Below are 27,559 nucleotides of genomic sequence, written 5' to 3'. Positions count from 1 at the left end.
AAGAAATCGCACTTCTTTTTTCTCTGAGTCGTGTCCAACTTCTCCCTTCATGGGGATGCAGAGACTAATGTAAAGAGAGGCCGTGAAAAAAAACAGTGGGTGTTCAGAGAATATATCACAGCGGCGCAGACAAAAACCAACAGAGCTGGTTGCTTGAAGATCCCCGGGTACCTTGTTTGTTCCTTTCTTATGGAGCCAGGGTTCGTGCCACAGCATATCAAAGTATGATTAGCCACAGGAAGTGACTCCTGATGGAAACAGTGAAGCAGAGGACATGACCGGGGTGACAACTATTACCACTGTAAAGAAGCACAGTTTTCTTTTTTAGGTTTCTCAGCCGCTTCAAAAATCTACATGGCTCCAATAATGAGGACCAGAATATTATTCAATAAACATTCACTTGATCTCAAAATTATATCACGGTGATGGTGTTATGGTTTTATGGTCATGGGTTTGTTTTCCCAGCATTTGAGTTTTTGGACTTTCTAGTTTTGTTTATTTAATTGATATATATTGAGATCTCAGGGTTGTGTGAGGTTTAGATTATGTCTTGTATTCCTTCTCCTAGCGAATTTAGTCTCTACCTCCCTTACTCTTTTCCTCCCTCCCGTGTCAAGCCTCTTGCATTTAGTTCATTCATGTATCGTGTAGGATGTTTTCCTGTTTAGTCGTCAGTTCCTGTTTTACGTTGAGAGTTTGTGGTCCTGGTGCTTTGTTTTTACTTTTGCTTCTTTTGACTCATTCACTGTGATTTGGTGTAACGGTGTCTTATTCTCCGCAGCTGTTTCCACTTCCCCCATCACCCTCCTGTGTAGATATACTTGCTGTCCCCTCTTGTCCTCTGTTGTAGTATCTTCTCACCTCACCGCAGTGAGTTCCTAGTTTCACATTTCAGGGCGTTTATAGTTTTCTTACTTTTAAATGTTGTGTTTCATCCTTTGTACTATCGGACATTAAACGAAATAAGCAGCTCGCTCTAAGTTGTTCTGTTCACACGTGTCTGCGTTTGGGTCCGCGCGCTCTGCCTCTCCTCAACTGTCAAGCCGGTTTTGAACCTGTTACACTGGTAAGCATATCGCTCACTGTTCACTTCTTTAGGTACACCTCTTCAAACACTCCTTAACATAAATATCTAATCAGCATGGAGGCATTATTGAGATGACCTGCTGAAGTTCAAACTTAGCAATGAAATGGAGAAGAAAGGTGATTTAAGTTACTTTAAATGTGGTGTGGTTGTTGGTGCCAGATTGGCTGGTCTGAGTGTTTCAGAAACTGCTGATCTACTGGGAATTTCCCGCACAACCATCTCTAGAGTTTACAGAGAATATATCCAGTGAGTGGCAGCTCTCTGGGAGAAAAATGCCATGATGCCAGAGGTCAGAGGAGAATGGCCAGGCTGCTGTGAGCTGATAAGACGGGAACGGCAACTTAAATAACTGCTTGTTACAACAAAGGTATGCAGAGGAAGATCTATGAATACGCAACACATTAGGGCTGTGCGATATGACCAAAATCTCATATCCCGATATTAAGACATCTATCGTCGATATAACGATATAAATTACAAAAATGTAACATTTCCTGTAAATTCTGTGAATCTCGGGCATCTCGACTTGCGTGAAGTGTTTCCAGCTGGGCGTCGTGTACCTGGAGTCGAGTGTTTTAACTGATGCATGGAACTATACATTTTAGGCGTAAGTTGTAACGGCAGCCGTTTTCTTTGTGAGTATTTATTACACAGCGTGCTGCGGAGAAAAGTCTGTTCTAACGTTTGAGTCTAAGGTTTATTTTTTAGCACCTGGCGGCTCTTTTTTGCTTCTCATCCGTTAATACTCTGCATCTTTCACGTGACTTGTTTTATTTTGAAAAACCTCAACAGCAGTGTTGCCAACTCCTCAGTAAGGAAAATCGCTATTGGCTGTCCTAAAAGTCGCTAGAAGTCGCTAAATGACGTCATCACCTAATTTGCATAATTGGTCACGCTAATATAATTATAACCTATGTTGTTGGAGAGAGAAATAACATCGTGGAAGAGACATAAAGTGAGTAAAAACGTCCTAAATGCATTTAGAGTTTATTTAGAACTACAAATTAAATTTCTTTTAGCAATTATTGTTTTTTAATGTCACAATTCCAACCCTGCTCCTTTACCCGGCTTGGACCGGCAAAAGTGACCGAAATAGGCACTCTGGTGGAGTTACTTTGTGTTTGTGTGTTTATAAGTAGTTTTAAACCTTGTGATCCACAAAACAGCATAAGAGTAAAAGATTAAAAGAAGAACTGACTGCGTTACAGCACCCGCTGCTTGTTGAGAGTAAAAGCGATACGCGCTTTCACGTCTTTTTTTAGCGACTTTTTATAGAAAAAAAGTCGCTAGGGGGTCTGAAAACTCGCTAAATATAGCGACAAAGTCGCTAAGTTGGCAACACTGCTCAACAGGATCTTGAGCTTTATTGTGAAAGGTTTATGTGGAAAATAAACAAGCGGACACGCCGTGGTTTTACCGTCGTTGTTGCTAACGAAAACGCATAAAAAACAAGCGCTTGTCCGTCCGTAGTGTGGTTATATTAAATATAAGAGAAAGAGAGAACTTTAAGAAATTAATATAGCCACTACAGTGACCATCAAAATGATGAAAAAATATTGCCGTAAACAGTTTATTTTGCGACACCACGAAACAAACGATAGCGTAAAATGAAACGATAGACGTTTTTCTATCGTCATCCGATATATATCGTTATATCGAACAGCCCTACAACACATCCAACCTTGAAGCAGATGGGGCACAGCAGCAGAAGACCATAACGTGTATCAATCATATCAGACAAGAACAGAAAAAAATGAGTCTTGATTTCTGCAGCAACATTCAGATTGTGGGGTCAGAATTTGGGATAAACAACATAAAAGCACAGATATATGCCTTGTATTGGTTCAGGCTCCTGATTGCGGTAAAAGTGTGGGATCATTTTCTTGGCAGTATTGTTGCCAACCATGTCCTTCTCTTTATGCATAGCGTAGCAGTCTACTTATGGCTGCTTTAAGCAAGATAAGACACCATGTCACAAAGTTCAAATCATCTCAAACTGCTTTCTTGAACATGGCAATGAGTTCACTGTACTCAAATGACCTCTACAATCACCAGATTGTCAATCCAATAAAGCACCTCTGGGATGTGGAGGAATCTACATTACATGATTCATATCACGGACGTGCAGCTGACAATTCTGCAGCAGCTGTGTGATGCTGTCATGTCAATATGGACCAAAATCTCTGAGGGGTGCTTCCAGTTTTAAAGGCAAAAGGGGGTCCAACGTGTACCTAATGAACTGGCCGGTGAGCGTATGTCAGCAGATATGCAGGAAGAAACATTGAAATACACAAGAATATTTGTGATTAGAGCCACAACAATGCAGATTTAACAACAAAGTAACACATTTATAGTGGTCTATTTAGAATATGGACACTAAAGATTTATTTTGTTCTGACAAATAGTCAAATGCCAAAAGATTTGTTTTTAAAACAGGAAGAAACAGAAGAGAGCAACAAATTAATCCTAACCAGTTTGGTGTTTTGGTTGAACGCTAATGAGTAAAATGTTTTCTCCCCGATTGATTAACCTTCTAATTATGTATATATTTTCAGATTTCTCTATTTCCAGCCATAGTGCCCTGCCGCACTTGGAGCTATGTTAAAGTCAATTCCTGTTAATGTGTAATCAGACTGAAGACATGCTATCTTTGGCCGTGTCTGCAGGGAGACAATAAGCACTGCTGTGACTCTAATGACACTGTTAACATGGCTTGGAAGCAGATCTAATGGCAACGCGGAAAGACTGCACAGAGTCACAGGAAACCGCACTTCTTGCCCAAATCACAGTAGAGATGACCGCCTCCCAATGTTGACCTTCACACTGTGATGCAATGAGCTACAGCTGAAGAAAGGACGAAAGGAGAAAGAAAGCGAAGGCCTGAGAGGCGGAGTGAGAGAAGCAGACACAAACAAAGGGAAATCTCAAGGCCTTGAGTGCGAAGCAGTGAGGTCAGACCCGTTAAATAGAGAGTACAATACATTAGACCATGATGGGGCTGAAGATAAAGCACCTAAACCGAATAATGGCTAATGGATCTCAAAATGTCTGCATGCCCATCTCACCTAATGTGCTACGTATACCTTGGAAGAGGCCGAGATAGAGCTGGAAACGTGTCTGTGCTTCTTTCTTCAAAATAATAGATTCAAAAATGCAGAGGGAGAAAGCAAGGGGGACATGAATATTTCATGCTTTGCAGAAGCTGATGAGAGGTATAGCCAGCAGACATATTGGTAAGGTGAAGAGAAGCCAAAAGGTTCACAGACACCACAGTGTTCCAGTCTGCCAGAAAGTCAGAGGCCTAACTCATGCATAAAGGAGAGGCAGTAGGAGACTAACGCAGATCCCATAGCCAACCTTTTCATTCACGCTGATGGAAAGAGCTCAGACCAAATGTGAACTCGGTAATTGCACATGTGGACTAAAGCCTCTCTAAATAGAGGTGGCAGACCAGAGCAGTAAGAGGGGAAAAAAATGAAAGACAATAGCAAATGAAAGGACAAGTTGATCAACTCGTACAAGAGAAGAGAAATTAGCGAGAGATTCATCCCAAAGTATAACCATCAATCTCGACGCTTCGAAAACTACAATTAAAGCACTTTGCTCATTATTTTAGAGCGGCTGAAAGACACGAGGCGACAGCGTGAAATGTGGCCAGAAACAATAGCAGGTGACACCGGGGGCAGACTGATGCTTTTCCTCAGGGTGGGTGGTCACTTAAACCTGCTCGCTCTACATCGCTGGAAACAAGCCAGAGCCATACTGCTAGATTAATGAGAGACAAAGAGGAGCAGGGGGATGGAGGCTAGTCCTCAGCTGTAACAACTCTCTGGATAAACAACGCTACGGTCGACCATATGCGGCTTCACACGTCTTTCTCCCCCCCTTTTTTTGCCCCCACTCCCTCCCCGACACTGCTGCTGCACTTCTTTTAAAGTGTGAATACGACTAAGTGTCTGAGGGATTTGCGAGGACAGTCGGTACATTAACACCAACAAACCAGTGTCAGACTCTGCCGTAGGTGATCCCTTGGACAAATAAACTTTTAAAGGAGATTTAGGCCCTCCACATCCCCTCAGGACGTAACAGTTCCCCCTTTTCTTCCCCCCTGCTGTCCCCTCTCCAATCTGCCCCCTTTGCTCCTGTCAGACAGAAATAAACGATGACCCTCAGCGCTCAATCGCCACAGGACTTGGCAACTGCACGTTTCCCATGGAAACGCTGGAGTTAGGTTGCGTTCAGAGGCATGGAAACTGTGCCGAAGGAAAAACAGTGAGGGCGCTAATCCATAGGACCCTCATCGAAGGGCTGCTGGTGTGACCACACACGCAAACACACACACACACACACACAAGACACTCCAACAGAAGATCGGCTTGTTTGCATTCAATCCTGGACAACACTGCAAGTATCGTGTTCAAACACTAACACTGAACTTGGTCTTGTGTTTGCAAGGCCTGAAATTTTTCAGCGGGGCATGCGTCAAGGTTAAATGGGTAAGAATGACGCTAGTGTAATCCATAATCTGTAATCCTGTTAATCTGCAAACAGCACCAAATGTGCTTATGGCAGCTCTGTTACTGTGTGAGACGCCTTGAAGGGATTAAGAAATGAGACACAATAGAGCCACTATGGTGAAGTTTTGACAGTATATGAGGAGGGAGGCTGGGATGGCAGCCATCTTTTTGATTTGAGAACTGAGATGTGCACGACGCTCGCTCAGAAGGCTCACTCAAAAGCCTGACATTTTCGAGACGCTGACTGTCCACGGCTACAAGATGCCCAAGTCTCAAGCAGTAAATAGCAAAGCCGGAGCAAATTTCCACATTTGCATTCTGCCTCCTACCCTTTCTTGAGAGAGATTAAACTTCAAAAAGCAAGAATTTTTCACATTTCTTTTGAAGCACATCTAAAAGCAACAAACAGGCACATGAGAGCAGCAAGGACTCGCCTTCTTAAAGAGGTTACGTTTAAAAAAGCCACAGTCACAGTTCTTTTTCCCCTTAAGCCAGCCTTGGCATTCATCAATATAAAATCAATCAATCTGAAATTTGAATTCCATTTTATGCATTCATTGTGGCTGCTGCGATTAAAGGCTTAGGCCGTGAAATAGTGTGGAGCGGAGCACCGTATCCTCGCTCGGGCTACCGCCTCTCACCCTTCAGCCAATCTGAATGCGCGAGCAGGCAGCTTCATTTTAGCTGCAAACATTTACACCGACACTTCCCTCTCCCTCCGTCTCATCAATTCATTTCATGCCACTGCGTGAAGGACAGAGGACTCGGGAGGGAAATGTAGTTTTGCCTTCTAATTCTCCAGAAAGTGCCTTTCAGACAATTTCCCCTTACCAAACCATGTGGCTGAATTATCACATCATTTTTCAGCACCTCAATTTACTGTCCCCAAGACTGAGGCAATTTCGCAGAAGAAAAATGCCTTTCCTCGGTTTGCCCATGCCCTTCCAATTACTTCTCAAGGCCCCACTCGACGACCTCGATCCCGGCGCTGTCATAATTGAAATGATTGCAATGCTATTCTTTGACATAGTAACGGGACAAAGAGGGAATTATCTTCAAATGCGCACGAGGTAGTGCAATCTTTACCTAGGAGCAATTATCGAGAGAATGGGAAGACGGTAACGGCAATCACATAGAAGCACTGCAGGACCCTGCCCTCAGACTTCTATATTTAAGAGATCACGTCAGATCCCATCAACACACACATCATCGTCAAGGGAGACAACCTAAGCAGGCGTTGGCATAATGGCATGATTACACATTTATAATATGTGAGAATGATTAAGACCGAAATGAATAAGAAACAGGAGGAGCAGGGAATAAAATATACATGGCGCTCGTGAGTCATTTTCATCTTGGAGGCTCTCAAACCTGGCTGCCACCTTCCTTTAGTTTTCCAGTGGGGATCTGAGAGCACAGGGAAGTGTAAAATGGATCACCTCACAGTGGAAAAAGCAGTGCGGAGTTGGGAGCCATGGGAAAACTGTGGCTGAGCGGAGAAGGATCATTAGGGAAGAGTCTAAGTGAGATGTGAAATGGTATCGCACCCCTGGGCAGCAGGATGGAGGGGCCGAGAGTGGAACCGGCATCCTCATCAATGGCCTCGATCGCTTCCACGGAACATGTGAAAAGCAGTACACACACGCGCGCACACTCAAAACTCCACTCCTGTTGATAACTACCAGCAGCTCGGTGCCACAGTATATCTATTTATAGACGCTCCGTGTCCCATTTACATTCATAGGGGGACACTGGATCAGAAAAAGAATATGTATAAAAAGCTGAACGTGTATTAAGATGGACAGTCGAACCACAAACTCGATCGTGCGATTTACACAGGGGACAAATTAACCAGATAATAATTGCATAATGAGACGACGGTCTGATTAAGCCAAAGTGAAGAAAATAATTGACATCATTCTGGAAACTGTGCATATGATTACTTCTTTAAGTGACACAGCAGACCATCAGAGACAATAGCTGCAGGGTAAAGCGATCCTACGGCGTCTGCCGTTGAAAATGCACATTAATTTCCTTCATTTGTCTTCCTTGATGCTCTGACATCACGGATATGGGTGTCCTGCAGGGTTGAAATTATACCCAGTGACATGTTTATGTGTGGAAATTACTGCAAAGGTGGTGAACAACCCGCACACCGGCAAAAAGTACACTTCAGAGAAAGAAGAAAAAGGCAAGCACACTCTATTGGATTTCTGAGGGTAGAAAATAGGCTTGTAGAGCCTCGGACAGCCAACGTGAGGCAGAGGGAGGTGGCGGGAGAGGGAGGAAGGGGTTGGTCATTTATCATTTTTGTCAGTCCTGGTAGAAAAGGGAGGTGGGCTGGGAAGGGGGGGGCTTTCATATAAATTGAGTGTAGGTGGAATCAATGTGGCGTTGTTGGTGAAAGCAGGGAGGGGTGAGCCAGCCAGATCAATGCTGGTGGGAGTGCCTGTTTGTTCCCATTGTTTATCTACTGTCATCTCAGGATGCTAGTGAAGGACAAGGGAGCATGGCGGGCAGCCCGATGTCTCCATCGGGGACTGAAGATTCCTGACGGGTCTTTCTTTATGAAGACAATACACATCACTCAGAGGTGAAAGTCGCACTGTTCGCGAATAACGCACGTCTGTGTGAATGTGAGTGTGGGAGTTGGGGGTTCCTGAGTGGAAGGGGAACGTAGAGACAACAGCACTTAAGTGTCAGCGTGGTTTGATGCTGCAGGGTCTGCTGATCAAATGGCCATTCAGCTGAGAAAACCCTACGTAGCGCCCCGCAGAATGTCTGACTGAAGCACAACGGTTTTATTAGGACCTCCCCACCTGCAGCAGAACAGCAATAACAGATCTGCTGACCTGACATGAACCAGAGATGCTATCAAACGGCAACAACGCGCGTGATGGCTGTAGAAGAATAGAAAAGAAAGCGATCAAACTAATAACAGAATCCCCAGGCATGCTGTTACACAAGCCGTGGCACTCGCATAAACAATATAACTGTCTAATCTGCTCAATCTGAGGGGAAACAGAGGGAACGCAGCCGAGGTGAGCTTGCATCCCGGCCTGCAAAAAAAAAAAAAAAAAAAAAAAAACGGGGGCAAGTACAATACCTGCTTATGAAATGATGATGAGCTAGATTCAAGAGCCTCCACCCTCCCACCCAAACCCTGGCCCAGTGAATTTCAGGTATTATGATTCCCAGGGGAGCTCTTCCTCTCTCTCATCTCCTTTCCTCTCCCTCTCCCTCACTTTTACACCTTCCCTCTTCCATCTTCCCATCTTTCATGTCCAGATAAGAACCGGCCCGCACTGATCTGTCTGTGATTCGCGCAGCAGAAACGCGTTCCCATGGGAATATCGCAGCGTGGAAGAATAGCTGACACAAGAGATGAGATTCTGTTGTGCTGCCCATATTTTTGCCTGCAAGATCAAACAGATATGATACCCCCCCCCACACACACACCCCTCCCACACACACCCCCGTAAGAAAACACACTCATAATCATCAGCTTGCTTTCAGCGCACAATCAAGAACAGCAGATAAATGGAGGAAAGTGGAAATTTGTCTACAGTATGTTTTACATAAACAAACAGCGCACACTTGACACATCCAACTGCAGAGAAACACTCAGCCTCGTGATTGGCTTATCGCAGTAACAATAACTACACACCCGATTGTAGGCCCAGTCGTGAATCTTATTACAAATCCTATGTGTTGCTTGAAACTGAGCCTGAGACTTTTTTTTTCTCTCCTCTCTCTCTCTCTCTCTCTCTCATTCCTTCTTCCACAGCCGCGGTTTGAAAAAACACGACCGCAGTCAAGCTCAGCGATACTTCCAGCTTTTCCAACGTGGCAGCACGAGCCCCCACGAGTGTCTCTGCTGTTTTCTTAATTGAAAGAAGGAAAAAAAGGACCAAATGTAAGCAGTTCAATTGAATCCAATTCCACGACTTGTTTTTTGTATTAGCTCCATATGTCGATATTAACGTAAAAGCACTCATAATCGTTACATGTTTTGGATCAGGGAGAAAAAATCCAGGCAGTGTTACATACTAAATGGTAAGCAGCAGTGAAAATACTAAACATGTCTATATAAGCCATGCAGTGATTGAAAAACTTTAATTCATGGCCAACTTCAAAAACTGAGCATCTCTGATTTGAAGGACGCTACTTGGAGCCAAGCGAGAGGTCTGCAGCAGCTCTGAAGAACCTACAAGCTTTGATGGCTGAGAGATGAGAGACAATGTACAGTTGCCCGGGTGATTTACCAGCTAGTTTTCTGGTAGACTGAAAAAGAGAAAAATCACTGTTAAAAAAAACTGACGCCATCTCAGCTAGCGTTTGCCAGAAGGCATGTGGGAGAATTTGGAACAAAGCTGAAATAGTTTTTGGAATAGGGAGAAAAATGAGCTTTGCTTTTTTTTCTTCTATCACACTAAATGCTATGTTTGGTGTAAAACAAACAGTGTGATGTCATCATAACTCATCCTTTCACCACAAAGCCTGGTTCCTGCAGAATCACGCTTGGAGGGGCTTCCTTGCAGCATAATTTGGTAAAGGGTAAAATAAATTCAACAACAAAAGAAGAAGAAAAAAACTATGGGAATGTCTGTTATGAAACTAAAAAGAGAAGGTTTTGATTTCAGCAAGACATAAATCCACAGCTATGTTATTCTATTAAAGTGGCTAAGCCAGCTTCCAGACCTCCGTGCAACGCAGAATTAGTTGCAGGACTTCAAAACTTGCGGTAGCTGTGCAACTTACTGATCTGTTCACAGCTATATGTGCAATCCCAACATTAGCCTGTAACTGCTGACTGCAAACTTAAGATAAAAACTACTTAGCACTCAGTGTAGTTAAACCCTTCTTATTTTTGTGAATCTGTTGATCTGTGTGAACAAAAGTGAGCAAGCATTTACGCAGCGCATACCACACCTCTGCCTTGGCTTTAAGGCTCTACCTGCACCCTGTCACGCTTCCTTTCCCTTGCTCTGGTCTCATCCCGGAGGAGAGCGTGAGCCATGTGTGGGTGTCACAGAGCTGACAGGTCTATCTGGGCTCTGTCTACTGTGCTGGCTATTCCCATTTCCCCTCTTCACTGCCTACTCCACAGCTGCTGTGCATCCGACTGTGACACCACGCCTGCACGTGCACGCACACACACGAGGCATATCAGTTTACAAAAGGGGGAGGCTTGAGGCTACCCACGAGGTCAATCCCGGAACGCAAAACACCGTTAAAAATCAAAACTATATTTTAGCATCTGTTAGAGAAAAGAAGAGAGAATCAGAGGAAAGTAGACGTATGCAAGTGGGAAGAGAGACACTGCCAGACCTGTGGATTAAACAGCATCCTATATACATGCATATCTACTGTTTGACAGTTTAATAGAGTGTATATCCCTGTTTGTGTTCATGGGTGTGAAAGTGTGCACATTTCCGCATGAGTGCGTGGACGTTGATCAGCAGTGGGTTATGGGTTCTAGCACCCAATCGGAAAAGCAGACTGTCACATAGTGTGTTAGCCCTGTAAAAATCTAAAATCTGTCTCCTGCCACGGATCCATAATAAGGCCCAGCAGCTGCTCAAGTCAATGCGGTTCAAGCACACACCGTCACCATAAACCCTATGTAACACATTTCTCATTTGATACGCCTCTCAGCCGTGTGCTCTCCTGAGCACACAAGCAGCCTCTTGCACTGACACACGAGGATTTGCACGCGCAGATGGGCCGTTTTGTGTGTGTTCTTGCTAGCTGTGGCAGGTGTGGTGACGGAAGTGGGGGTAAGAAGGAGTAAGCTGATCCATCCGTGAAGACCCCACTTGTAGTCCCACTGCTATCCTATAGCTCCTAAAGGAAAACTTCCAATCAGCTGGGCAGATCAATACACCCAAGCTTCAGGATATGGTGCTCAAAAGCTAAGTAGAAGCACTTAAGGTGAGAGGAATCGTATTGATTACAAAGGGTTAATGTGACCATATGTTCTTAATACTTTCTTTTTCTGAATTAGAAACGTATGACTTGGTCAGCTGATTGATAAAAATTGGTAATGCTTTACTTTTCACTCTGTGGCCTTGTGTTTTGAAACTTAAAAGTACATCCATCCATCTACAGCCAGCCATGCATTCAGCTGTCATAGGTCGAGAGGCAGGGTACACCCTGGGTAGGTTGTCAATCTGTCTCTTAAATGTACAAATGAACAAAATTAAGCTGAATGAAAAAAAAGAAAGAAATATATATATATATATATATATATATAATATATATATATATATATATATATATATATATATATATATATATATATATATATTTTTTTTTTTTTTTTTTTTTTTTTATGTATGTATGTATGTGTATGTAGCTCCTCAGTCACAGTGTAGCATTGACCACAATGAAACACTGCTAACTGAAGTAGATGACGAGAAAAGAAACTGGTAAATCTTTTATCTGCACTGCAAGTTCAAATACTGAGCACAATGAGGTTCAGGATGCTACGACATCTTTGCTCCAATATCAATTATTCAGCATTGCCTTTTCTAACCCTTTAATTATACATCAATGTTAAGATAACAAAGGCTAAGGACGCTCACTGTGTTTCTGCTTACAAAGACACTGCCAATGAAACCCGGATGGGGAAACTTTAGCCTTCAGTTAAGAGCTGAAGGAAGACGGAAGCAAAACGGCCTCCAGGATGCTTTTCCCTGCTGTCGAGCTGTCATTTACGACGTGTCCACCTCACCCACCGTGTGATCAGAGATCAAAGGGTTAAATGAAACTCTGGCCTATAGCCCTGTGCTTACATTATTCAGCAGCTTGTTACAACAGCCTGTTCACTGATCTCACACACAGGGAGACAGAGCTGGAAACTCCAGGGAGGGGAACACTGGGGACGAACAGCCAGATTTAACAAAAAAGGGATGACAGAGAGACCGCGAGGCTGGAGAGAAGAAAGAATAGAAAGAGGGGTGGACCTCAGGGATGGTTTTTTTTTTTGTAAAGGGTGAGCTGCGGTGAAAAAAGGAGGACTTATTAGGATGAAAAGAGGTATTGAGAAAAGGGGAAGGATGAGAAAGTGGTGAAAGATTGTGAGCACAGGTGGATGATCTGCCTGGGCTCACAAGGTTGCCAGGGGGAGAACTCCTGAATATGGATTTTTAACCTTTGCCCAGAATTTGTTAGCTTTGTGCTCGACGTCCATTTATGCACGTCTCAAATACAGTGAAACATAATGGCGATGGAAGGCATTCCGGGTTTTCCTGACCAAAACAAAACGTTCCAAATTCTTCCCCTTCTTTCACTTCTCATTCTCAATAATAGACAGCAGAGTTTTGTCTGGTTGGCAGTGTGTTCAAACAGATAACAGTATCCATTTGCTTTGGACTGCTCTGAAATAGTCCTCTCAGACGCGCACTTACACACGCGCAAAGCAACAAAGCAAAACAACATCCATCAGTTGAGCGCTGAACTGACAGTGACCATGTTTTGGGAGCGCCCTGTTTATAGTCCCAGACTTGCGCTGCTGCTCAGTGAGCGGTCTCCTTTGTTCATTAATTGATTGGCCTCCCCTGCTGGGCCCTCAGTAACTAGGTTACACAGATCCATGAAAAGAGGAGGACTGCCCCCCCCTCGGTGAAAGGCGGAGGATAGACAGACAACTCCGGGGCAGGAATCCGAGTGTTAATATAACTAATGGAGTGAGGACGACGGTAACTTTATTGAAATCACCCTCATCTAATTAGAGCGAGCAGCTGATGAGAGTGAAGAAGGACTGGAAGGAAGGCTGGATTCCATTATGCAAAGGGTGATGTCACCATCAATCGAAAGGGTGAGGCTGGGGGAAAGGTAAAGTGATGGCTGGGAGAAAGACGGAGAAAGCACTGACAGGACCTTTAACATCCTATCACTTTGCTCACTGCCATTTCTGCTCCTGACAAAAAGGAAGAGCGGCTTTCTCTAAAACAAAGAATTTTTGGGAAGAACGCATGGGTGATGTTTTGATTTCCCTCCCACATCATTTACTTTGACTAAAGCACCAGAACTTTGGTGGTGTTATTTGAAAACCTCTTTGGCAAGATGAAAATCTGCGCACGGTGTACTGGCTTTGGGCTGGAAAGGCAGCTAAATGTTAACATTTTGCTTCTCTGTCCTGAGGTCAATGAATTAAAAAGGCACTGGAGAAGCATTCCTCTTTGGAGTTCCTTAGAATATTCACAGACTTTAAACAGAAAAGGATGCAGTGCCAACAAGTTGCAGATTGCATTCCTGTAACTCACTCTGTATACTTTATACTGTCACACATAGAGGAAGAAATGTATTGGTGTGATCTCTGCTCATAAGTGGCTCATTCTGTGTAATATCCGCGCAAAAAAATTATTTTTGGTATTTTGGTCAAAATATAAGCAAGTCGACAGCTTAAGGGAGTTAAAAAAAGAAAAAAAGATGAAGGAAAAACTGTCACCCTGCTGTCAGCAGTACAAGCAGGCTGACCTCAGACCAGCCGCTATAGCCATCAACTAACCGCTAACAAATGTTTTTTGAAAAAACTCAGTCATAAGACACTAAAGTCTGGGCTGCTTAGCGCTAGCAGATTTCTTTTTAATTTTTTAACAGGGGAATAAAAGACAACTGAAATTGGACATTTCTTTACATAAAAACAACGTAAATGAAATAATGCACAGTTAAATAAAAACGGCCCTGCACAAAAAAGGAAAAAAAAAGGACCGCCATGACCCAAATTTAGATTTAAAGAGGCGTGAAAACCTCCTCGCAAACAGTAAATGTCTCGCCCAGCCCCGTAACTCCTCCAATAACAGAGACGGAGGCCTGCTGTGCCTTCCCCGCCTGTACGAGGCACGACAGCTGAACCAAATGAGGGTCTGCATCTACCCCGCATACCTCAGAGGATACAAGTTTCCACCACACAGTTTATCCCTCAGGTGACAGGCCTGAGCTCTCTCCACAAACGGAGAGGAGCGCAGACAGATGGGGTGGTGGGGAATGTGGCAAACACTGCCGCTATCAGCCTGATGAATATGGGCGCTGTGTTCGCTAGTGGCGGTCAATAACAGGGGGGGGGGGGGGGATAAGTGGTGTGGATGTCACTGGCAAAAGGTTGGAATCTAAAATAAAATCAAACCGGGCCTAAGGCAGCCTTTGAAATAAGGGCTCATCAGAGCATGACTCTACAGAAAAATTTTGCCAGCGTAGCGCTTCTCAACCCAAGTATTGCGTGACAGCTCGCAACATAATATTAATATATTATTTGATCCGCCCACCCCCGAGCGATGCAGTCACAATGCATTATGAGCTTCAGAGGTTCAAGACCCTGAGCAGCAGAACAGTTGACCGCGTCTCACGAGAGACGACTTCCAGGTCACATGACTCCCATGCAGCGGAGAGGAGGTTAATATTACTGTCACTGGTAGCTGGAGGGAGAAAGACGGGGGGAAGAAGCAGAGAAAGGGAAATACAAAGCATGCTGCTGGTATTTCTTCAGACTCCAAATTACCTGCTTGGCAAATTGAAAGGAGAGGAAAAACATGTCCAACTTCTCCTCAGAGCTCCTCTAATGGTGTTGTCTTTAAAACCTTTATCACTAATTCATTGCTTCTGATTTCCCAGCAGCAAGGGTTGAAGCTTTGTCTTCTGTCTAATTGAGAGCCAGAGGCTTCAGGCTCTAATCAGTCAAAGGTACTAACAGCTTTTCTTGGACGAGGATGAAGTCAAACACGGAATTATTGTACCAGTGTGTGCAACTTCAAATTACTTTAGTTTCAAGCTCTCCAAAATGGTGATGTGGCAAGAGGTAAAAGTGTCAGGCTGTAACGAATGTTGGGGTTTGCTCCTTGTCAGGATGTGAATTCTATCACCGAGTGGCATTCAAAGAATGTGCCACACATTCAAGACATGAGTTCGGAGCAACTTTAAGCACACGTAATGAATAAAAACTTCCAAAACCAACCCCCCCCGCCCCTCTGTTTTTGCTAGATCTCACTACACCCCCACCTTTCCCCTCACTTATGGAAGAGTACACTAGTCTAATTAGCTGAGCCGTATCCCTTGATGACTCCGCCATTTCCTCTCACTGGGAAGATTAACCACCACAGCACTCCTATCAGCCTCCACATCAACACAATTAGGTGAAGAGTGAAATGTGAGGCATGTCGTCACATTTCCCCAGCTTCATTAGGGCACACGAAAGACAGCTTGACGACAGACAGACTGCTGCATCTGCAGACCAGGGAGGCTCTCGAGCAGGTATACTTAGCAACCCTATCGGCATGGGATGCGGTTAGAACTTGTCCTACATTTGACTGGCCAGATTTATTGTTGATAGCAGAGATTATACCAGGAGCTCAAAGGCCACTTAGCAGCTGCTTTAAGTTTTCACCTGTGTTGCAGCTGATTAGAGCTCAGCAGTACCAGGATGTCAGCCCATTATTAAAATCTAGTCATGGGCTTAAAAAGGATATCATTTCCTCAAGAGGTCTATCGGTCGACCGGCCAGGGACAGGAGTCTTGTGGTCGGCCGGGAAGCCTCACGTATGTCCAATTACAAGCCGGTCCATTTCATGTATACAGCGGCACAAGCAAACAGTCATGCACACACTCAGAGCCACACACTAGCATATTGTTAGCATGGGAGCTCCTTGCTGTGAGTGAAGGCACAAAGTTTGCCAAAGTAAATAACTGGGAGACCACCATGAATCGTTAAATCTGGACAGACACTTAAATCACCCTCACCAAGCTGAAAACGCCCATTTTACAGAAGCTAACAGAGGCAAAGTGGCTAAAGATACTGAGAGCTAGCCAGCCTCAGTCCAGCAGCCTCGGTATGAGCAAACGATCAAAGGATTGCAAGGAAAATTACGCAGACGTACATAGCAGATGACTGTCCCTCCCCAAGCCTGGCTCAGGAGGCTTCTTCCTGTTAAGAGTTTTTCCTCCCCGCTGTTTCCAAGTACTCACTCGTGATTATTGAAGATTTCTTTCTAATACTGTAAAATCTTTACCCTATAATAAAGAGCCTTGAGCTAATTTTTATTATGAACTGGCAGTATATAAATAAACTGAATTGAACTGCACTGAAAGTCAGAATGTCTCTCTCTCGAGGAGAGGTCACATAAATGCATATTTTCAAATCAACTTCTGGTACTTCCTGATAACCTTCACAGGGGTGTCTCAATCTGGGATGCAATATATTATATATATATGTGAAGCTTTGTAGATGCTGAAGTAGCTTTTAGTGGTTTGCCAGATTATAGATTTAAAGGCACGCTTAAATAGCACAAGGCTGGAAAGTGCATCTGGTTTTACTCTATCAGGTTTGGGTAAAATCTGGAAAGATTCCTATCTGTCAAACCACCAAAACTGTTCCGGCATGCATGAGGATGATGATTTTTGTGTTGAATATTAAAGCGAAGCATAATAAATCAATCACTGGCATCAACTAAGATAGTTGTCTCAAGAGGCCTAAAGTCAGGAAAGAGAAGCATTTATGCAGTTGGACAAGGAGCCTCCTAAAGACAATCCATTGTTTCAAACTGCTTCCAGATGCTCTCTTACTTTAAACTGTTGCATTTTCTGGCTATGATTTGTCATTCTTCCAGTCAATGCTGGGGCTTCCTGTTAGCTAAGCCACCACCCAAAGCATCCGCAGAGAGCAAGTGGACTTCAGGAACACTTGGGTGCGTTTGTGTTTGCTTTTGTAATGAGACATGTTTCAATTAAATGCAACAAACACAACAACGCAAGTCTGAAACAAGAGGAGAGGAACACCCCGTTCCCCACAGTCGACATGCTGTTAAACAGACAGCTTTACCAACACCAAGAAAACATTTTTTAGGAGAAAACTGACTATTTTGTCATTTCATGGCAGGTTCACTGTCAAAACAACATGAGGTTTAGAAACAAAAGTCGACAAATCAAAAAGAAACTTAACCTTTGTAATATTACTCCACAGCCAGCACGCTATACTACAAAATACAGCCAGTTCTACTAATGATGCCATTAATTAAAGGCCCCATTTGTCATCCGAATGTAAACCAAGCCCATCATTTAAGCTCAAAACACTGAACGGGAGCCTACCATAATTCATTAACTAACAAGACACACAAAAATACACAAGGCAGCAATTCAATCTCACCATGTTTAGTGTGTACTAAAAGATTTGCTTTTCTTTGTCACGTGGTAGATGTTTGGGACACAATGAAAAGAGCTCTGAACTGTGAGGCTGCAGTGCAACACCACGTTTCAGATGTACTGACTTTATAATTGCAAGGTTAAGTATTTTGTGAATACCGATCCACACCAGGTGGCCAACACATACAGACCTTTTAGTAAAGAAAAGACCATCTGGATAAGAGGCTGGCCGTGAAGAACACCACTAATAAATCACACAGAATCAGAATCAGAATTTCATACAGGGTGAAGACTGTTTAGTACTCTTCCAAGTTAATGCAATTACTCTAACTGCCACAATTATTTCACAATTTGAGGATAGCTTCAAGTTATCCTCAAACACCTTTCACTGCTGTTTTTGTTAAAGCAAAAATCCTCAGTTGTAGCTCAGTGGGCAAAGGATAGGAGTCAGTGGTTTGGCAAAGAATGAACAGCCCGCGGTAGACGCCAAAATAAAAATGCCACCCTTTCTTTCAGTGAATCAAAATTTGTTTTGAAATAAGAATAAATTCTGAATTGGAGTCAAATCGGTAGACTGCCAATGATTACCATCCTTATGTAACAGGCATTTTTGACTCTTTTGTAATGCTTTATGCACCAAGTAAGAAAAAAGCAGAAAGATGAAACAAAAATAACAGTTACTCACTGCTGTGATATTATCCTTTGAGTCACAAACAGTCTTTTGTTTTATTGAGGGCTCTAAAGTCAAGACGATTTATGAAGAGGTTGATTTTTATGGTTTTGTTTTGGTTTTTTTCACATTTCATGATGATCCAGGCACATGGTATTCTGGTTATATACAGTGACTAGCCACTTTGTTAGGTACACCTGCTCAACTGCTATCTAATCAGACAATCACATGACAGCAGCTCAGTGCATTCAGGCAAGTAGACGTGGTCAAGACCAGTGGTCTGCAACCTTTTTTGAGCCACGTACCGGTTTATATCTGGCAATATTTTTTACGGACCGGCCTTTAAGGTGTCGCGAATAAATACAACAAAATAAAACCAGCACTGGCACCAAAAAAAAAAAAAAAAAATTTTCATGACACACGGGAAAAGACCCAGGGAAACCGAGTTAACGATTAAAAAATAACGCTAAAAACCGATGAAAACCCTGAAAACCTTAAAGTTCATCCCCGAACGTCAACCCTCGCGACCCGGTACCAAACGACTCGGGGGTTGGGGACTGCTCGTCAAGACAACTTGCTGAAGATCAAACTCAGCATTAGAATAGATATGAAACGTACTTTGGACAGACACCAACAACCATGCCAATTCACAAGCATTTCAGAAACCTCTGATATACAAGGGTTAAGGAAAACCCTCCAAAACAGATCAAAAGAATAACTGGTGCAACATAGCATCATGATATTTTGCGTATTGATACATCAAATATTGATGTTTTATTAAATAAATAAAAAATACTTCTGGGTTAGGGTAACCCCTAACCCTAACCCTCTTCTGTGCCACCATCCTGAGATAACATAAGCAGTGCAAACTGATTAATTACATTAAATTAAAATCCATCCAACACAAATAATTCCTTTTAATTCAGTCACACTAGGGGAAAATGGGACAGCAACCCGCTTGGACTAAAAAAATAATTTAAAAAAATATAAAAAGTGGATGTCTGGTCAAAAAAGAGAAAAAAATCTATTATATAGATTACATAGATTTATATAGATCTATTATATAGATTATATAGATCTATATAGATCTATTATATAGATTTTTTTCTCCACATTCTCTGGTTGATTGCAACTTGTGGTGATTGAACGATGGCCCAGAGCTTAAGGGTGTTGCACAATCACGACCATGTTTGATCGCAAAATGATTGCAGAGGTCGCCTGATAAGAGGCAACCATTCTGCATACAGTCACATATTGCAGATTGCCAACATGTTGCAATCAGTCTGAATGAGTCTTTGTCAATGAGCACAAATCGAGAGGACTCAACACAATTGGTTGTCAGCTGGTTGTATTCAGGTTGTAACGTATAAAACAGGAAGTTTGCTGAGCGCAAATATAACCCATCTTCAAATAACTGCTTCCAGCAGGATAACACACCACTTTACAAAGCTCAAATCATGTCAAACTGGTTTCTTGAACACAATGATGGGTTCACTGTACTCAAATAGTGTTATAGTCACTAGATCCCAATCCAATAGAGCACCTTTGGGATGTGGCAGAGCAGGAGATTAGCATCAAGGATGTGCAGCCAACAATTTTGGAGCAATTCTGTGATGCTATTGTGTCAATATGGACCAAAATCTCTGAGGAAAGTTTCCAGCACCTTGTTGAATCTGTGTCATGAAGAAGTGAAGCAATTCTGAAAGAAAAAGGGGGTCCCAGCCTGGTAATAAAGCAGCCAGTGAGCATAAATAAGCAAAATTACCCTTGCACAATGTTTTTTTATGAAACCTTTGGACCACTGAAAAACTTTTTCCCTGCATGGAAAACAGTCAAGGACAAAAAGACCGAGACATCCTCATGATCAGACATGCTTCCAACTGACATAAGAGTACACAGAACATATGTGTGGCTTTCTGAAAACATCTGTAGGCTCAGAGAAGTCTGTCAGGCAGGCAGGGTAAACAACATGGTTACTAGCATCTCACACCCCCATGTTAGCCAGGCCTGTCAATCACATGAATCAAGCTAGTGGCTGCAATTCAAGTGGATGAAGGAAGTCCGAGACATGGTAGACACGAGCTACACCGCACGAACAAAAACATGGCAATTTATTTAAAAACGAAAACAGACACAGAAAGACAAATTTGAGTTTAAGGCTCAAAGAAAAAAAGAAAAAAAACACAACAAATGTGTAGCTAATTGAGATGTTCAGCTCAAAGAACTGCTGTGGTGGTAACTTGAGCAGCAGATTCAAAAACATGTAACAGAGGAAGAAAGAAAAAGGGAAATCTTCCACTGAACAGGACGGGACAGAAAAGAGCAGAGAAGCGAAAACATGCAAAGGGAGGAAGACGAGCGCATCAGAACAGAGGAAATCTAACAAAAGACAACAGAACACAGTCGGAACACAGCGAAGCCGAGCACAACACACCAGAACAGGCTGTAATTGTGTTGTGCGGGACTGACCCCAGCGCATCCCAGCAGGCACTGCATGATGAATGGGCCTGGCGATGACTACATCCCACTCCCCCCCCTCCTCCTTCTCACATGCTCTTTTCTCTCCCTCTCTTCTCTGTCGCCACCGTTAGCCCTTCTTCTGTCCCTCCCTTCCCCAAAACCGCACTCTATTCAGCTCCTGCCATCCCACAAGATTAATTTGCATTCAGTGCACTTAGTCCTCGTATTGTGCTCTGACACAATGACATATTACAGTGCACAGCTCACCTATTAAACATATAGTCTAGCTTGAGGGACGATGCTTTTTTTTCCCTGCTCGATGGTTATGATAAAGTACAAATGTGTGCAAGCAAGAACCGCAAGGGTAGAGCTTGATTGGTTACAAACACAGAGAGGCTCTGACACTCGAGTCACAGCGGAATCATTACAGGAACAGTTAGATAACCTCGATTAATGATTCACTAGACCCAAACTAATAAACTGGGTCAGATTGTGTTAGCGGAGGTAGCGAGAGCAGAGAGACCTTCAGGTTAGGCCGCGTGAGAGCGAACACCAGCAGTAAGAGCGAACTAAAAAAGGAAAATTAAAGAGAGAGAAAGAAAAAAAAAGTGATAGAGGTGTTGGTGTTACTCCATCGTGGACCCTAAGGACAGAGACAGTAATGCATGGGAAATGGGCTTTTTCCTCTAGCTTTCCAAGCTGCTGTTCCTCCTGCTGCTGTTCCATCCTAACAATGTCCTGGGAGAAAAAAAAATAGGGATACAAAATTTAATTTGCTACACTTTCTCTAGCCATCACCCACTGTGCCCGGGGGCAAAAGAAATGGATTCTGGAATTTATAAAGATGAGTGAAATAAAGAAATAAAACAGGGCACTCAGGAGAAGGCATCAGAGACAATGGCACAGAGGGTGGCAGGGAGAAACGAGAGCAGAGTTGGAGGGAAGCGGAGGGGCGGGCAAGAAACTGGGAGACTGTTATGTAGGCCAGACATTAACTCTATGGTTATCATAAACCAGCGCTGAGGCCCGGCCATCTGGAGACCACAGGGTTACTCAAACAATCAGATGAGGGTGGTGATAGCTGCCACTCCTGACGCTATCATGGCTAAACACGGAGGTGACTGAGGGGTTAACAAGTCATTACCTCACCCTGTTGCACTCCCAGGGGAGACACAGCATAGAGTTGTGGCAGCAGTGTATATATGTGTGTGTGTTTTCCTCAAAGCCTGAAGTGCACCTTTGGGCTAGCACTCAACAAAGGGAAGCTCAGCAAAGTGACGTCAGTATGGGGATGAAGCCTGCGTGCGGGAAGAAAATGGGAAACAAGGGCGTGGAAGATGGCGAATGGGGAGGTTTTGGACCATATAGTGGAGTCACATTACTCCCCTGCAGCTCTGCTCTACCTGTCACATAAGCACTTTGAGGACTCGACACAAAAGCCTGTGCCTTCACAACTTCAAATGCCTGCTTTGCTGGGGCAGATCAGAGGCATTGGAGGGATAAAGGAAAGAATAAAGGTAGACATAGGAATGTGAAAAAAAAGTGCCAGGCTTGCTCAATGTATATTCACAGGATCCCAGTCATGAATATCATTATCAGATTCTTGACTCTATTTTATCCACTACTCAGTCCCACAGTTGAGGGGGGAAAAAAGGAAGGGGGGAGGTTCCATCTCGGCCCACTGAGAGCCAATGAGCTCGGTCAAGCTGCAGCAGAGAGTTGGAGGCCATTACTAAGAGAAAACAAACACAGACCTCTGGCCGGGCACATACAGCCCGGCCCAGACACCTGTGTCCCATTCACCAAACATATCCGGGCACTTAACACTCCACAGAGGGGGTATGGTTGTGTTTGTGTTTTCAGGCTTACACACCCCACTAAAGTTCCTTCAGTTTGGTTTCTTTACCCAAACAAGCCTCCCAGCCTCTCTGCAAGGACCGAACGCTCGCTGCCGTACGCTCTCCGCTGAGAGCGGCCAGCCGTTACGCCACCTGACTGTCACAACTGACCCCACTCTAAGCTGCACCCTTTGAATAAAAACTGGCCAAAAACCTGGCAAAACAAAGCTCATTCATCCTGCTGTCATTTGCAGTCTCCAGCCGTCCTTCTGTCTAGGTACCCCAGCTGTGTCTGGACCAACCTCCTCCAACACCTGTCCTGCACAGACAGGGACAGCTACACACACACAGACACACGCATATCTCTCTGCCACCCAGGATGAATGAGAGACAGCAGGCTAGGCAGACGTGGCACCACCTCGGATCAGTGGAGGGGTACACGCGGAGCTGCCAGAAGCTAAACCTGGGGTCGGCACCGTCACAATTCTTTCCACCTCAGCAATTCAAAATGGAAAAGAGGCGTGTCATCAGCTGCGGTCACTTTGTAGCGCTGTATTCTCAGTGTCTCGGTATGATTTTATGAACTGATATGGAGATGACCCATAACCCTGATGATGACTCACAGTTTCCAAACAAAGATGAAGAGGGAGGAGGAAAGCGGGACCAAGTTGTTTAGATGTATTAGTGGCCGTTTGCATGCTAGAATGTTTTGTTTGCTCTGAAGTCAAATACACTCGCAGATGGGAGCCGACTGGACACCAGATGACTCGCTGTGATGTGGTAAAATCGTCTGCTTTGGGGCCAAGAGACGGGGGAGAGAGGGAAAGAGAAGAGAACAGGGGCACTGGGCACCAGATGCCCTACAAAAGTCAATGCAGTCCTGGTGGGATGCCACCACTCTGGCGCGGTCGACTCTCAAGCAACTGGACAGAGAACAGAAAAGAGCGTGCCACAGATCTGCCTGCTCTTATGTTGTATTGCCGTCCCAGCGAACAACAACTATCATTACAGGCTAACAAAGGAAAACTAAAACCTCTACCTGACTTTGCGTAGGTGTTCACTGCCCGCTTTTTTTTCACAGTATCACGGCTCATCGTGACAGCGCTGTAAACATAAACTCGAGTTGGCAAACAGAGAACACGGGTTGCCTGACAGCGTGAGGTCAAAGCTGTGATCTTGTTTAGGCTCGAGGAAGAGCCGTCAAACAGCATGAACACAGGCCTGAGCACTGCAAAATACAGTACAGACACTGATTACACTGTCAGTTATCTGTAAATTGGTACGCTTAAGTACAGCTAATGCAACCTGCTACACCTCCTTTTGTGAAGGTCACAATTTGCGCGCATGTTAGCAGCTGTACTCTGTAGTGCTCCCGAATCTGGAAAGGTTATTCTAAATTTATTCTCACTCCATATGATTGAGAAAAAAATGATGGAGCTTGTACTTGTGTGGCATGTGTGGTCTTTGCTTTTCGTGAAAGCTACTTCATTGAGTCTGTTTCACACTTGGTGGGCGGATTACTGGGGACCCAAAACAATGCAGTGCAGAGACTGAAGTAGTTTCCATGGCCTGTAGTCAGACAAACATAAAAGGGAAGTACTTTATAATGACAGCAAGAGACTACATTAGGGGTGGTGCAAGTCATCAACGCAATCAAAGCCCGGACAATGCATTCCAGTGGAGAACAAGCTGCTGCTTAAACTCACCCGTGATCACTTATAGTGAGTACTAAGACAGAGACCCAACAACGTGACGCTCTACAAGCACTGCAAATTGAAAATGGCTTATCACAAGTACGACTGCTACGCGCAGGCACTTGAAGAAAAAGCATCCCAGAGTGCTTTGTCAAGACTGCAGCAAGCACAAGACACAGTATTGTTTACTTTGTGTCCTCATCCAAGCACGGTACATTACGATTATAAACACGAGAAACCCTTCTGTTAGTAGCAGACGCGTTAAAATTGATTTCGAGAAAATGGCCTAAATGAACGACTGTTGGTAGAGGATGTAAATCATTTCTGTTATTTCCCTTGCCCACAGATTATTTTAACTGCACATTACTACGACTAATGAAATTAATCTATGTCATAACAATTTGGTTATGACAACAATTAAGCCAAGCATCTGAGTAAAATAAATAAATAAATAAATAAATGAATCAAGGAGAGGGCTGCTGTAACGTAAAGTAATTCAATTAATCAATGTGTCACAGCAATACTCTTGAATTTCAGGTCCAGTACTTTTCTAATTAGGCGTCCTATTTATTAGGGCTAATATAACAGTATTATTATTAACGTCCTAACAGGGCAGGTAGTGAAATTAGGTGAAGATTAAATAACTGACATGCTATATTCAGGTGGGGAAATACATATTAACCTTTGGAACGACTGTTATATTAATTGACTTATTAAAAACAATTATTAGATTAAATTTAAAAAAGTGTAATTATTAAGTGCTGCCCTAGAGTATATTATATTCACATGCATGAAAAGCAGTGGTCAAATGTATATTTGGTATATGGCACTGCTTAACACTTTATAAGTTATTAGTTATGCAATTTTGCAAATCTTGCAATTCCGCTTAAACCTTAAATTCTCCTACTGCCTGTTTCTCAGTGACATACGTGCAAATAGATGAACTTTTCTATTTAGAGTAAGGGATGGATGCAATTTGCAACTAAACTGTATACAGACTGAGACATGCTGCATGAGAGCATGCACACATGCCAGTTCTACAGTAGGTGAGAGTATGTTTGTGGTATGCAGTGCAGTCACACACAGCCGGGGCCACGGCAACTGAATAAACACAACCACCCCCATCCCCGCCTCCACCACCATGGCAACTACCGTTACCGATCTCCCCTCAAAGTTCATGTAAATGAGCTTTAAGCACCAAACCTATAGTTCAAAATATAATCATCATTGATTTCTAGTGTAAAATGTATGACAGGCTTAAAATTTAAAATACCTGGATGCGTTAAAAGCATTTCTTAAAGTAACACAGAGACAAATCACTGACAGATCTCTAACTCAGTTGGAAAAAAAGAGCAAAGCAAACATCTAAATGGACAAAGGAGGGAAAAAAATCTAATCATATCCGATGACTGATAGCACTTATGATGAGGACGGGGGGGTTAAAATATCCGGCGGTGAAGTGGTGCGTTCCCATTACGGCATCTCTCCATCTCTGAAAATGGCTTCATTAACAGGCCGGTGCCGAGAGCTCCCTCGCCGAGCGTACGAACGCGCAGTACCCCGAGGGTCCACCGGAAAGGCTGAGGTGAAGTCCATTAACACCCGACAGCTTGTTTTTTGACCACTAAATAAAACAAGATACTTTTTCTCTGTCTGCAGTATAAATAGCCTTTAGCTTAGGGGCTGGAGAGCACGAAAACTCTCCACTCGAAGTAGAAAATTAAACCCATTGATTTAGTGGTGTTGATCTGGAGGAAAGTGAAGATGTAAAAACCCATACGAAGAGCAAGGTCACGCAATATTCAGAAGCCAGTGGACCTTAGAAACAGCTTCTTATCAAAATTTATACAGAGGGTAGCCAAGCGAGGCTCTTTTGTTATTCATTAGAAGCAATTTAACAGCCAATCTTTGTTCAGTATAACTCCCGCTGTGGGCCTAATCAGAGCACAATTGAGTTTAATGTACTAAAGACAACTGATGTTTTTCCTACTACGTCATTCATTGTATCTTTTTCTGGATGAGCGTGTCAACTAAATGGCCTAAAGAGATGTAAATGTCTCTATCTTAGCAGTGGTAAGGGGAAATGGGTGTGATTTTAAAAAAAAACCCTGCTCCCTGCCATATCTCATGACCTGTCTTGCTTTTCTGGCATACATTCTGACCCCTCAGGCAACCAGAGCTGGCTACCTCGAAGCCCATGACATAGGTCTTAATTTCCCAGCACTTACACTCCAGTCATGTGTCATTTGATGAAACACAACACCCCAGTTACCATTATTCGTCTGGATACAGGATCCTCTGGAATGTATCGGATTCCTGCCTCAGGGGGTATGCACCTCGGAAACATGGTCCTACCTCCACCAGCTACTCTCTCTTCCACCCTCCTCCCCCAGCCCCCTCTGCTTTCCATTCAGTAAAATTCCACTAGAGGCCTGCTTGATTCGCACTGCCTCATCGCCGATCAGCCTAGGACGCATCACAATAGAGGAACAGTTCATTGTATTGAGGGCAGTTTTCCTCCTTTGCGTCACACTGCCAGTTAAAGAGTAAACACCACGCTGAACTCCACCTTTTTTGCAACCAAAGTTGAAGCCAGGTCACACTGCCATCTGTGCATGAAAGCAGGTCCCAGGGCTCATAATGAAATTCAAATAGAAAAAAAAAAAAACCCAAAACAAAACAAAACAATTTTGTGCTCTGGCACAACGAGGGTCACAATATATCTCCCCTCCCCAGAGAGCAACAGTTATACCATGCGGTACTCAGGCCAGTAGTACAGAGTATCTCTGAGCCACTGGCCTGCGTAATTCAGTCTAGGGAATTATGACAGTGGAAAATCATTTCCCCGGGCCGGGGATGGGAGGCCATGGCTAATCGTTCAGTAATCTGATCTGCCTGCATACTGTAGCATTCAGCTAGCCTAGCCAGCCACTCGCACATGTGGACACCCCTACCGCCTGCCAACTGTCTGGATGGACGCTAGCGCCATTCAAAGACAACTCTCCAGGTTTTCCCGAGGATTACAGATGCTATCGGATCATTTGCTAATACCCAGTTGTGCTGCGCTGTCTGAAATGTATTTACTTTGCTCCTGCTCTCCAATACGTCTCATGGTAGCCCAGCCTAAGCCCCAAAATGCCACCTCCACATTCCGG

The 27,559-nt window shown here is 43.7% G+C and overlaps 1 protein-coding gene and 1 long non-coding RNA gene across 3 annotated transcripts in view; one reads left to right on the top strand and one right to left on the bottom strand.

The window, feature by feature from the left end:
• The window catches only part of LOC116329075 (bifunctional heparan sulfate N-deacetylase/N-sulfotransferase 1), a 49,536-nt gene that overhangs the window by 17,098 nt on the left and 4,879 nt on the right, over positions 1–27,559 (bottom strand). The gene's annotated exons all lie outside the window — the stretch shown is intronic.
• On the top strand, positions 445–11,260 carry LOC120441953. Its single transcript, XR_005614413.1, has 4 exons — positions 445–1,066; positions 9,392–9,520; positions 9,626–9,660; positions 9,765–11,260. It is a non-coding gene; the product is annotated as an uncharacterized LOC120441953 (long non-coding RNA).

Source organism: Oreochromis aureus, linkage group 2, assembly GCF_013358895.1.
Source record: "Oreochromis aureus strain Israel breed Guangdong linkage group 2, ZZ_aureus, whole genome shotgun sequence".
NCBI lineage: Eukaryota > Metazoa > Chordata > Actinopteri > Cichliformes > Cichlidae > Oreochromis > Oreochromis aureus.
The sequence above is the reverse complement of the archived record's forward strand: the minus strand, read 5'-3'. Positions and strand labels throughout refer to the sequence as shown.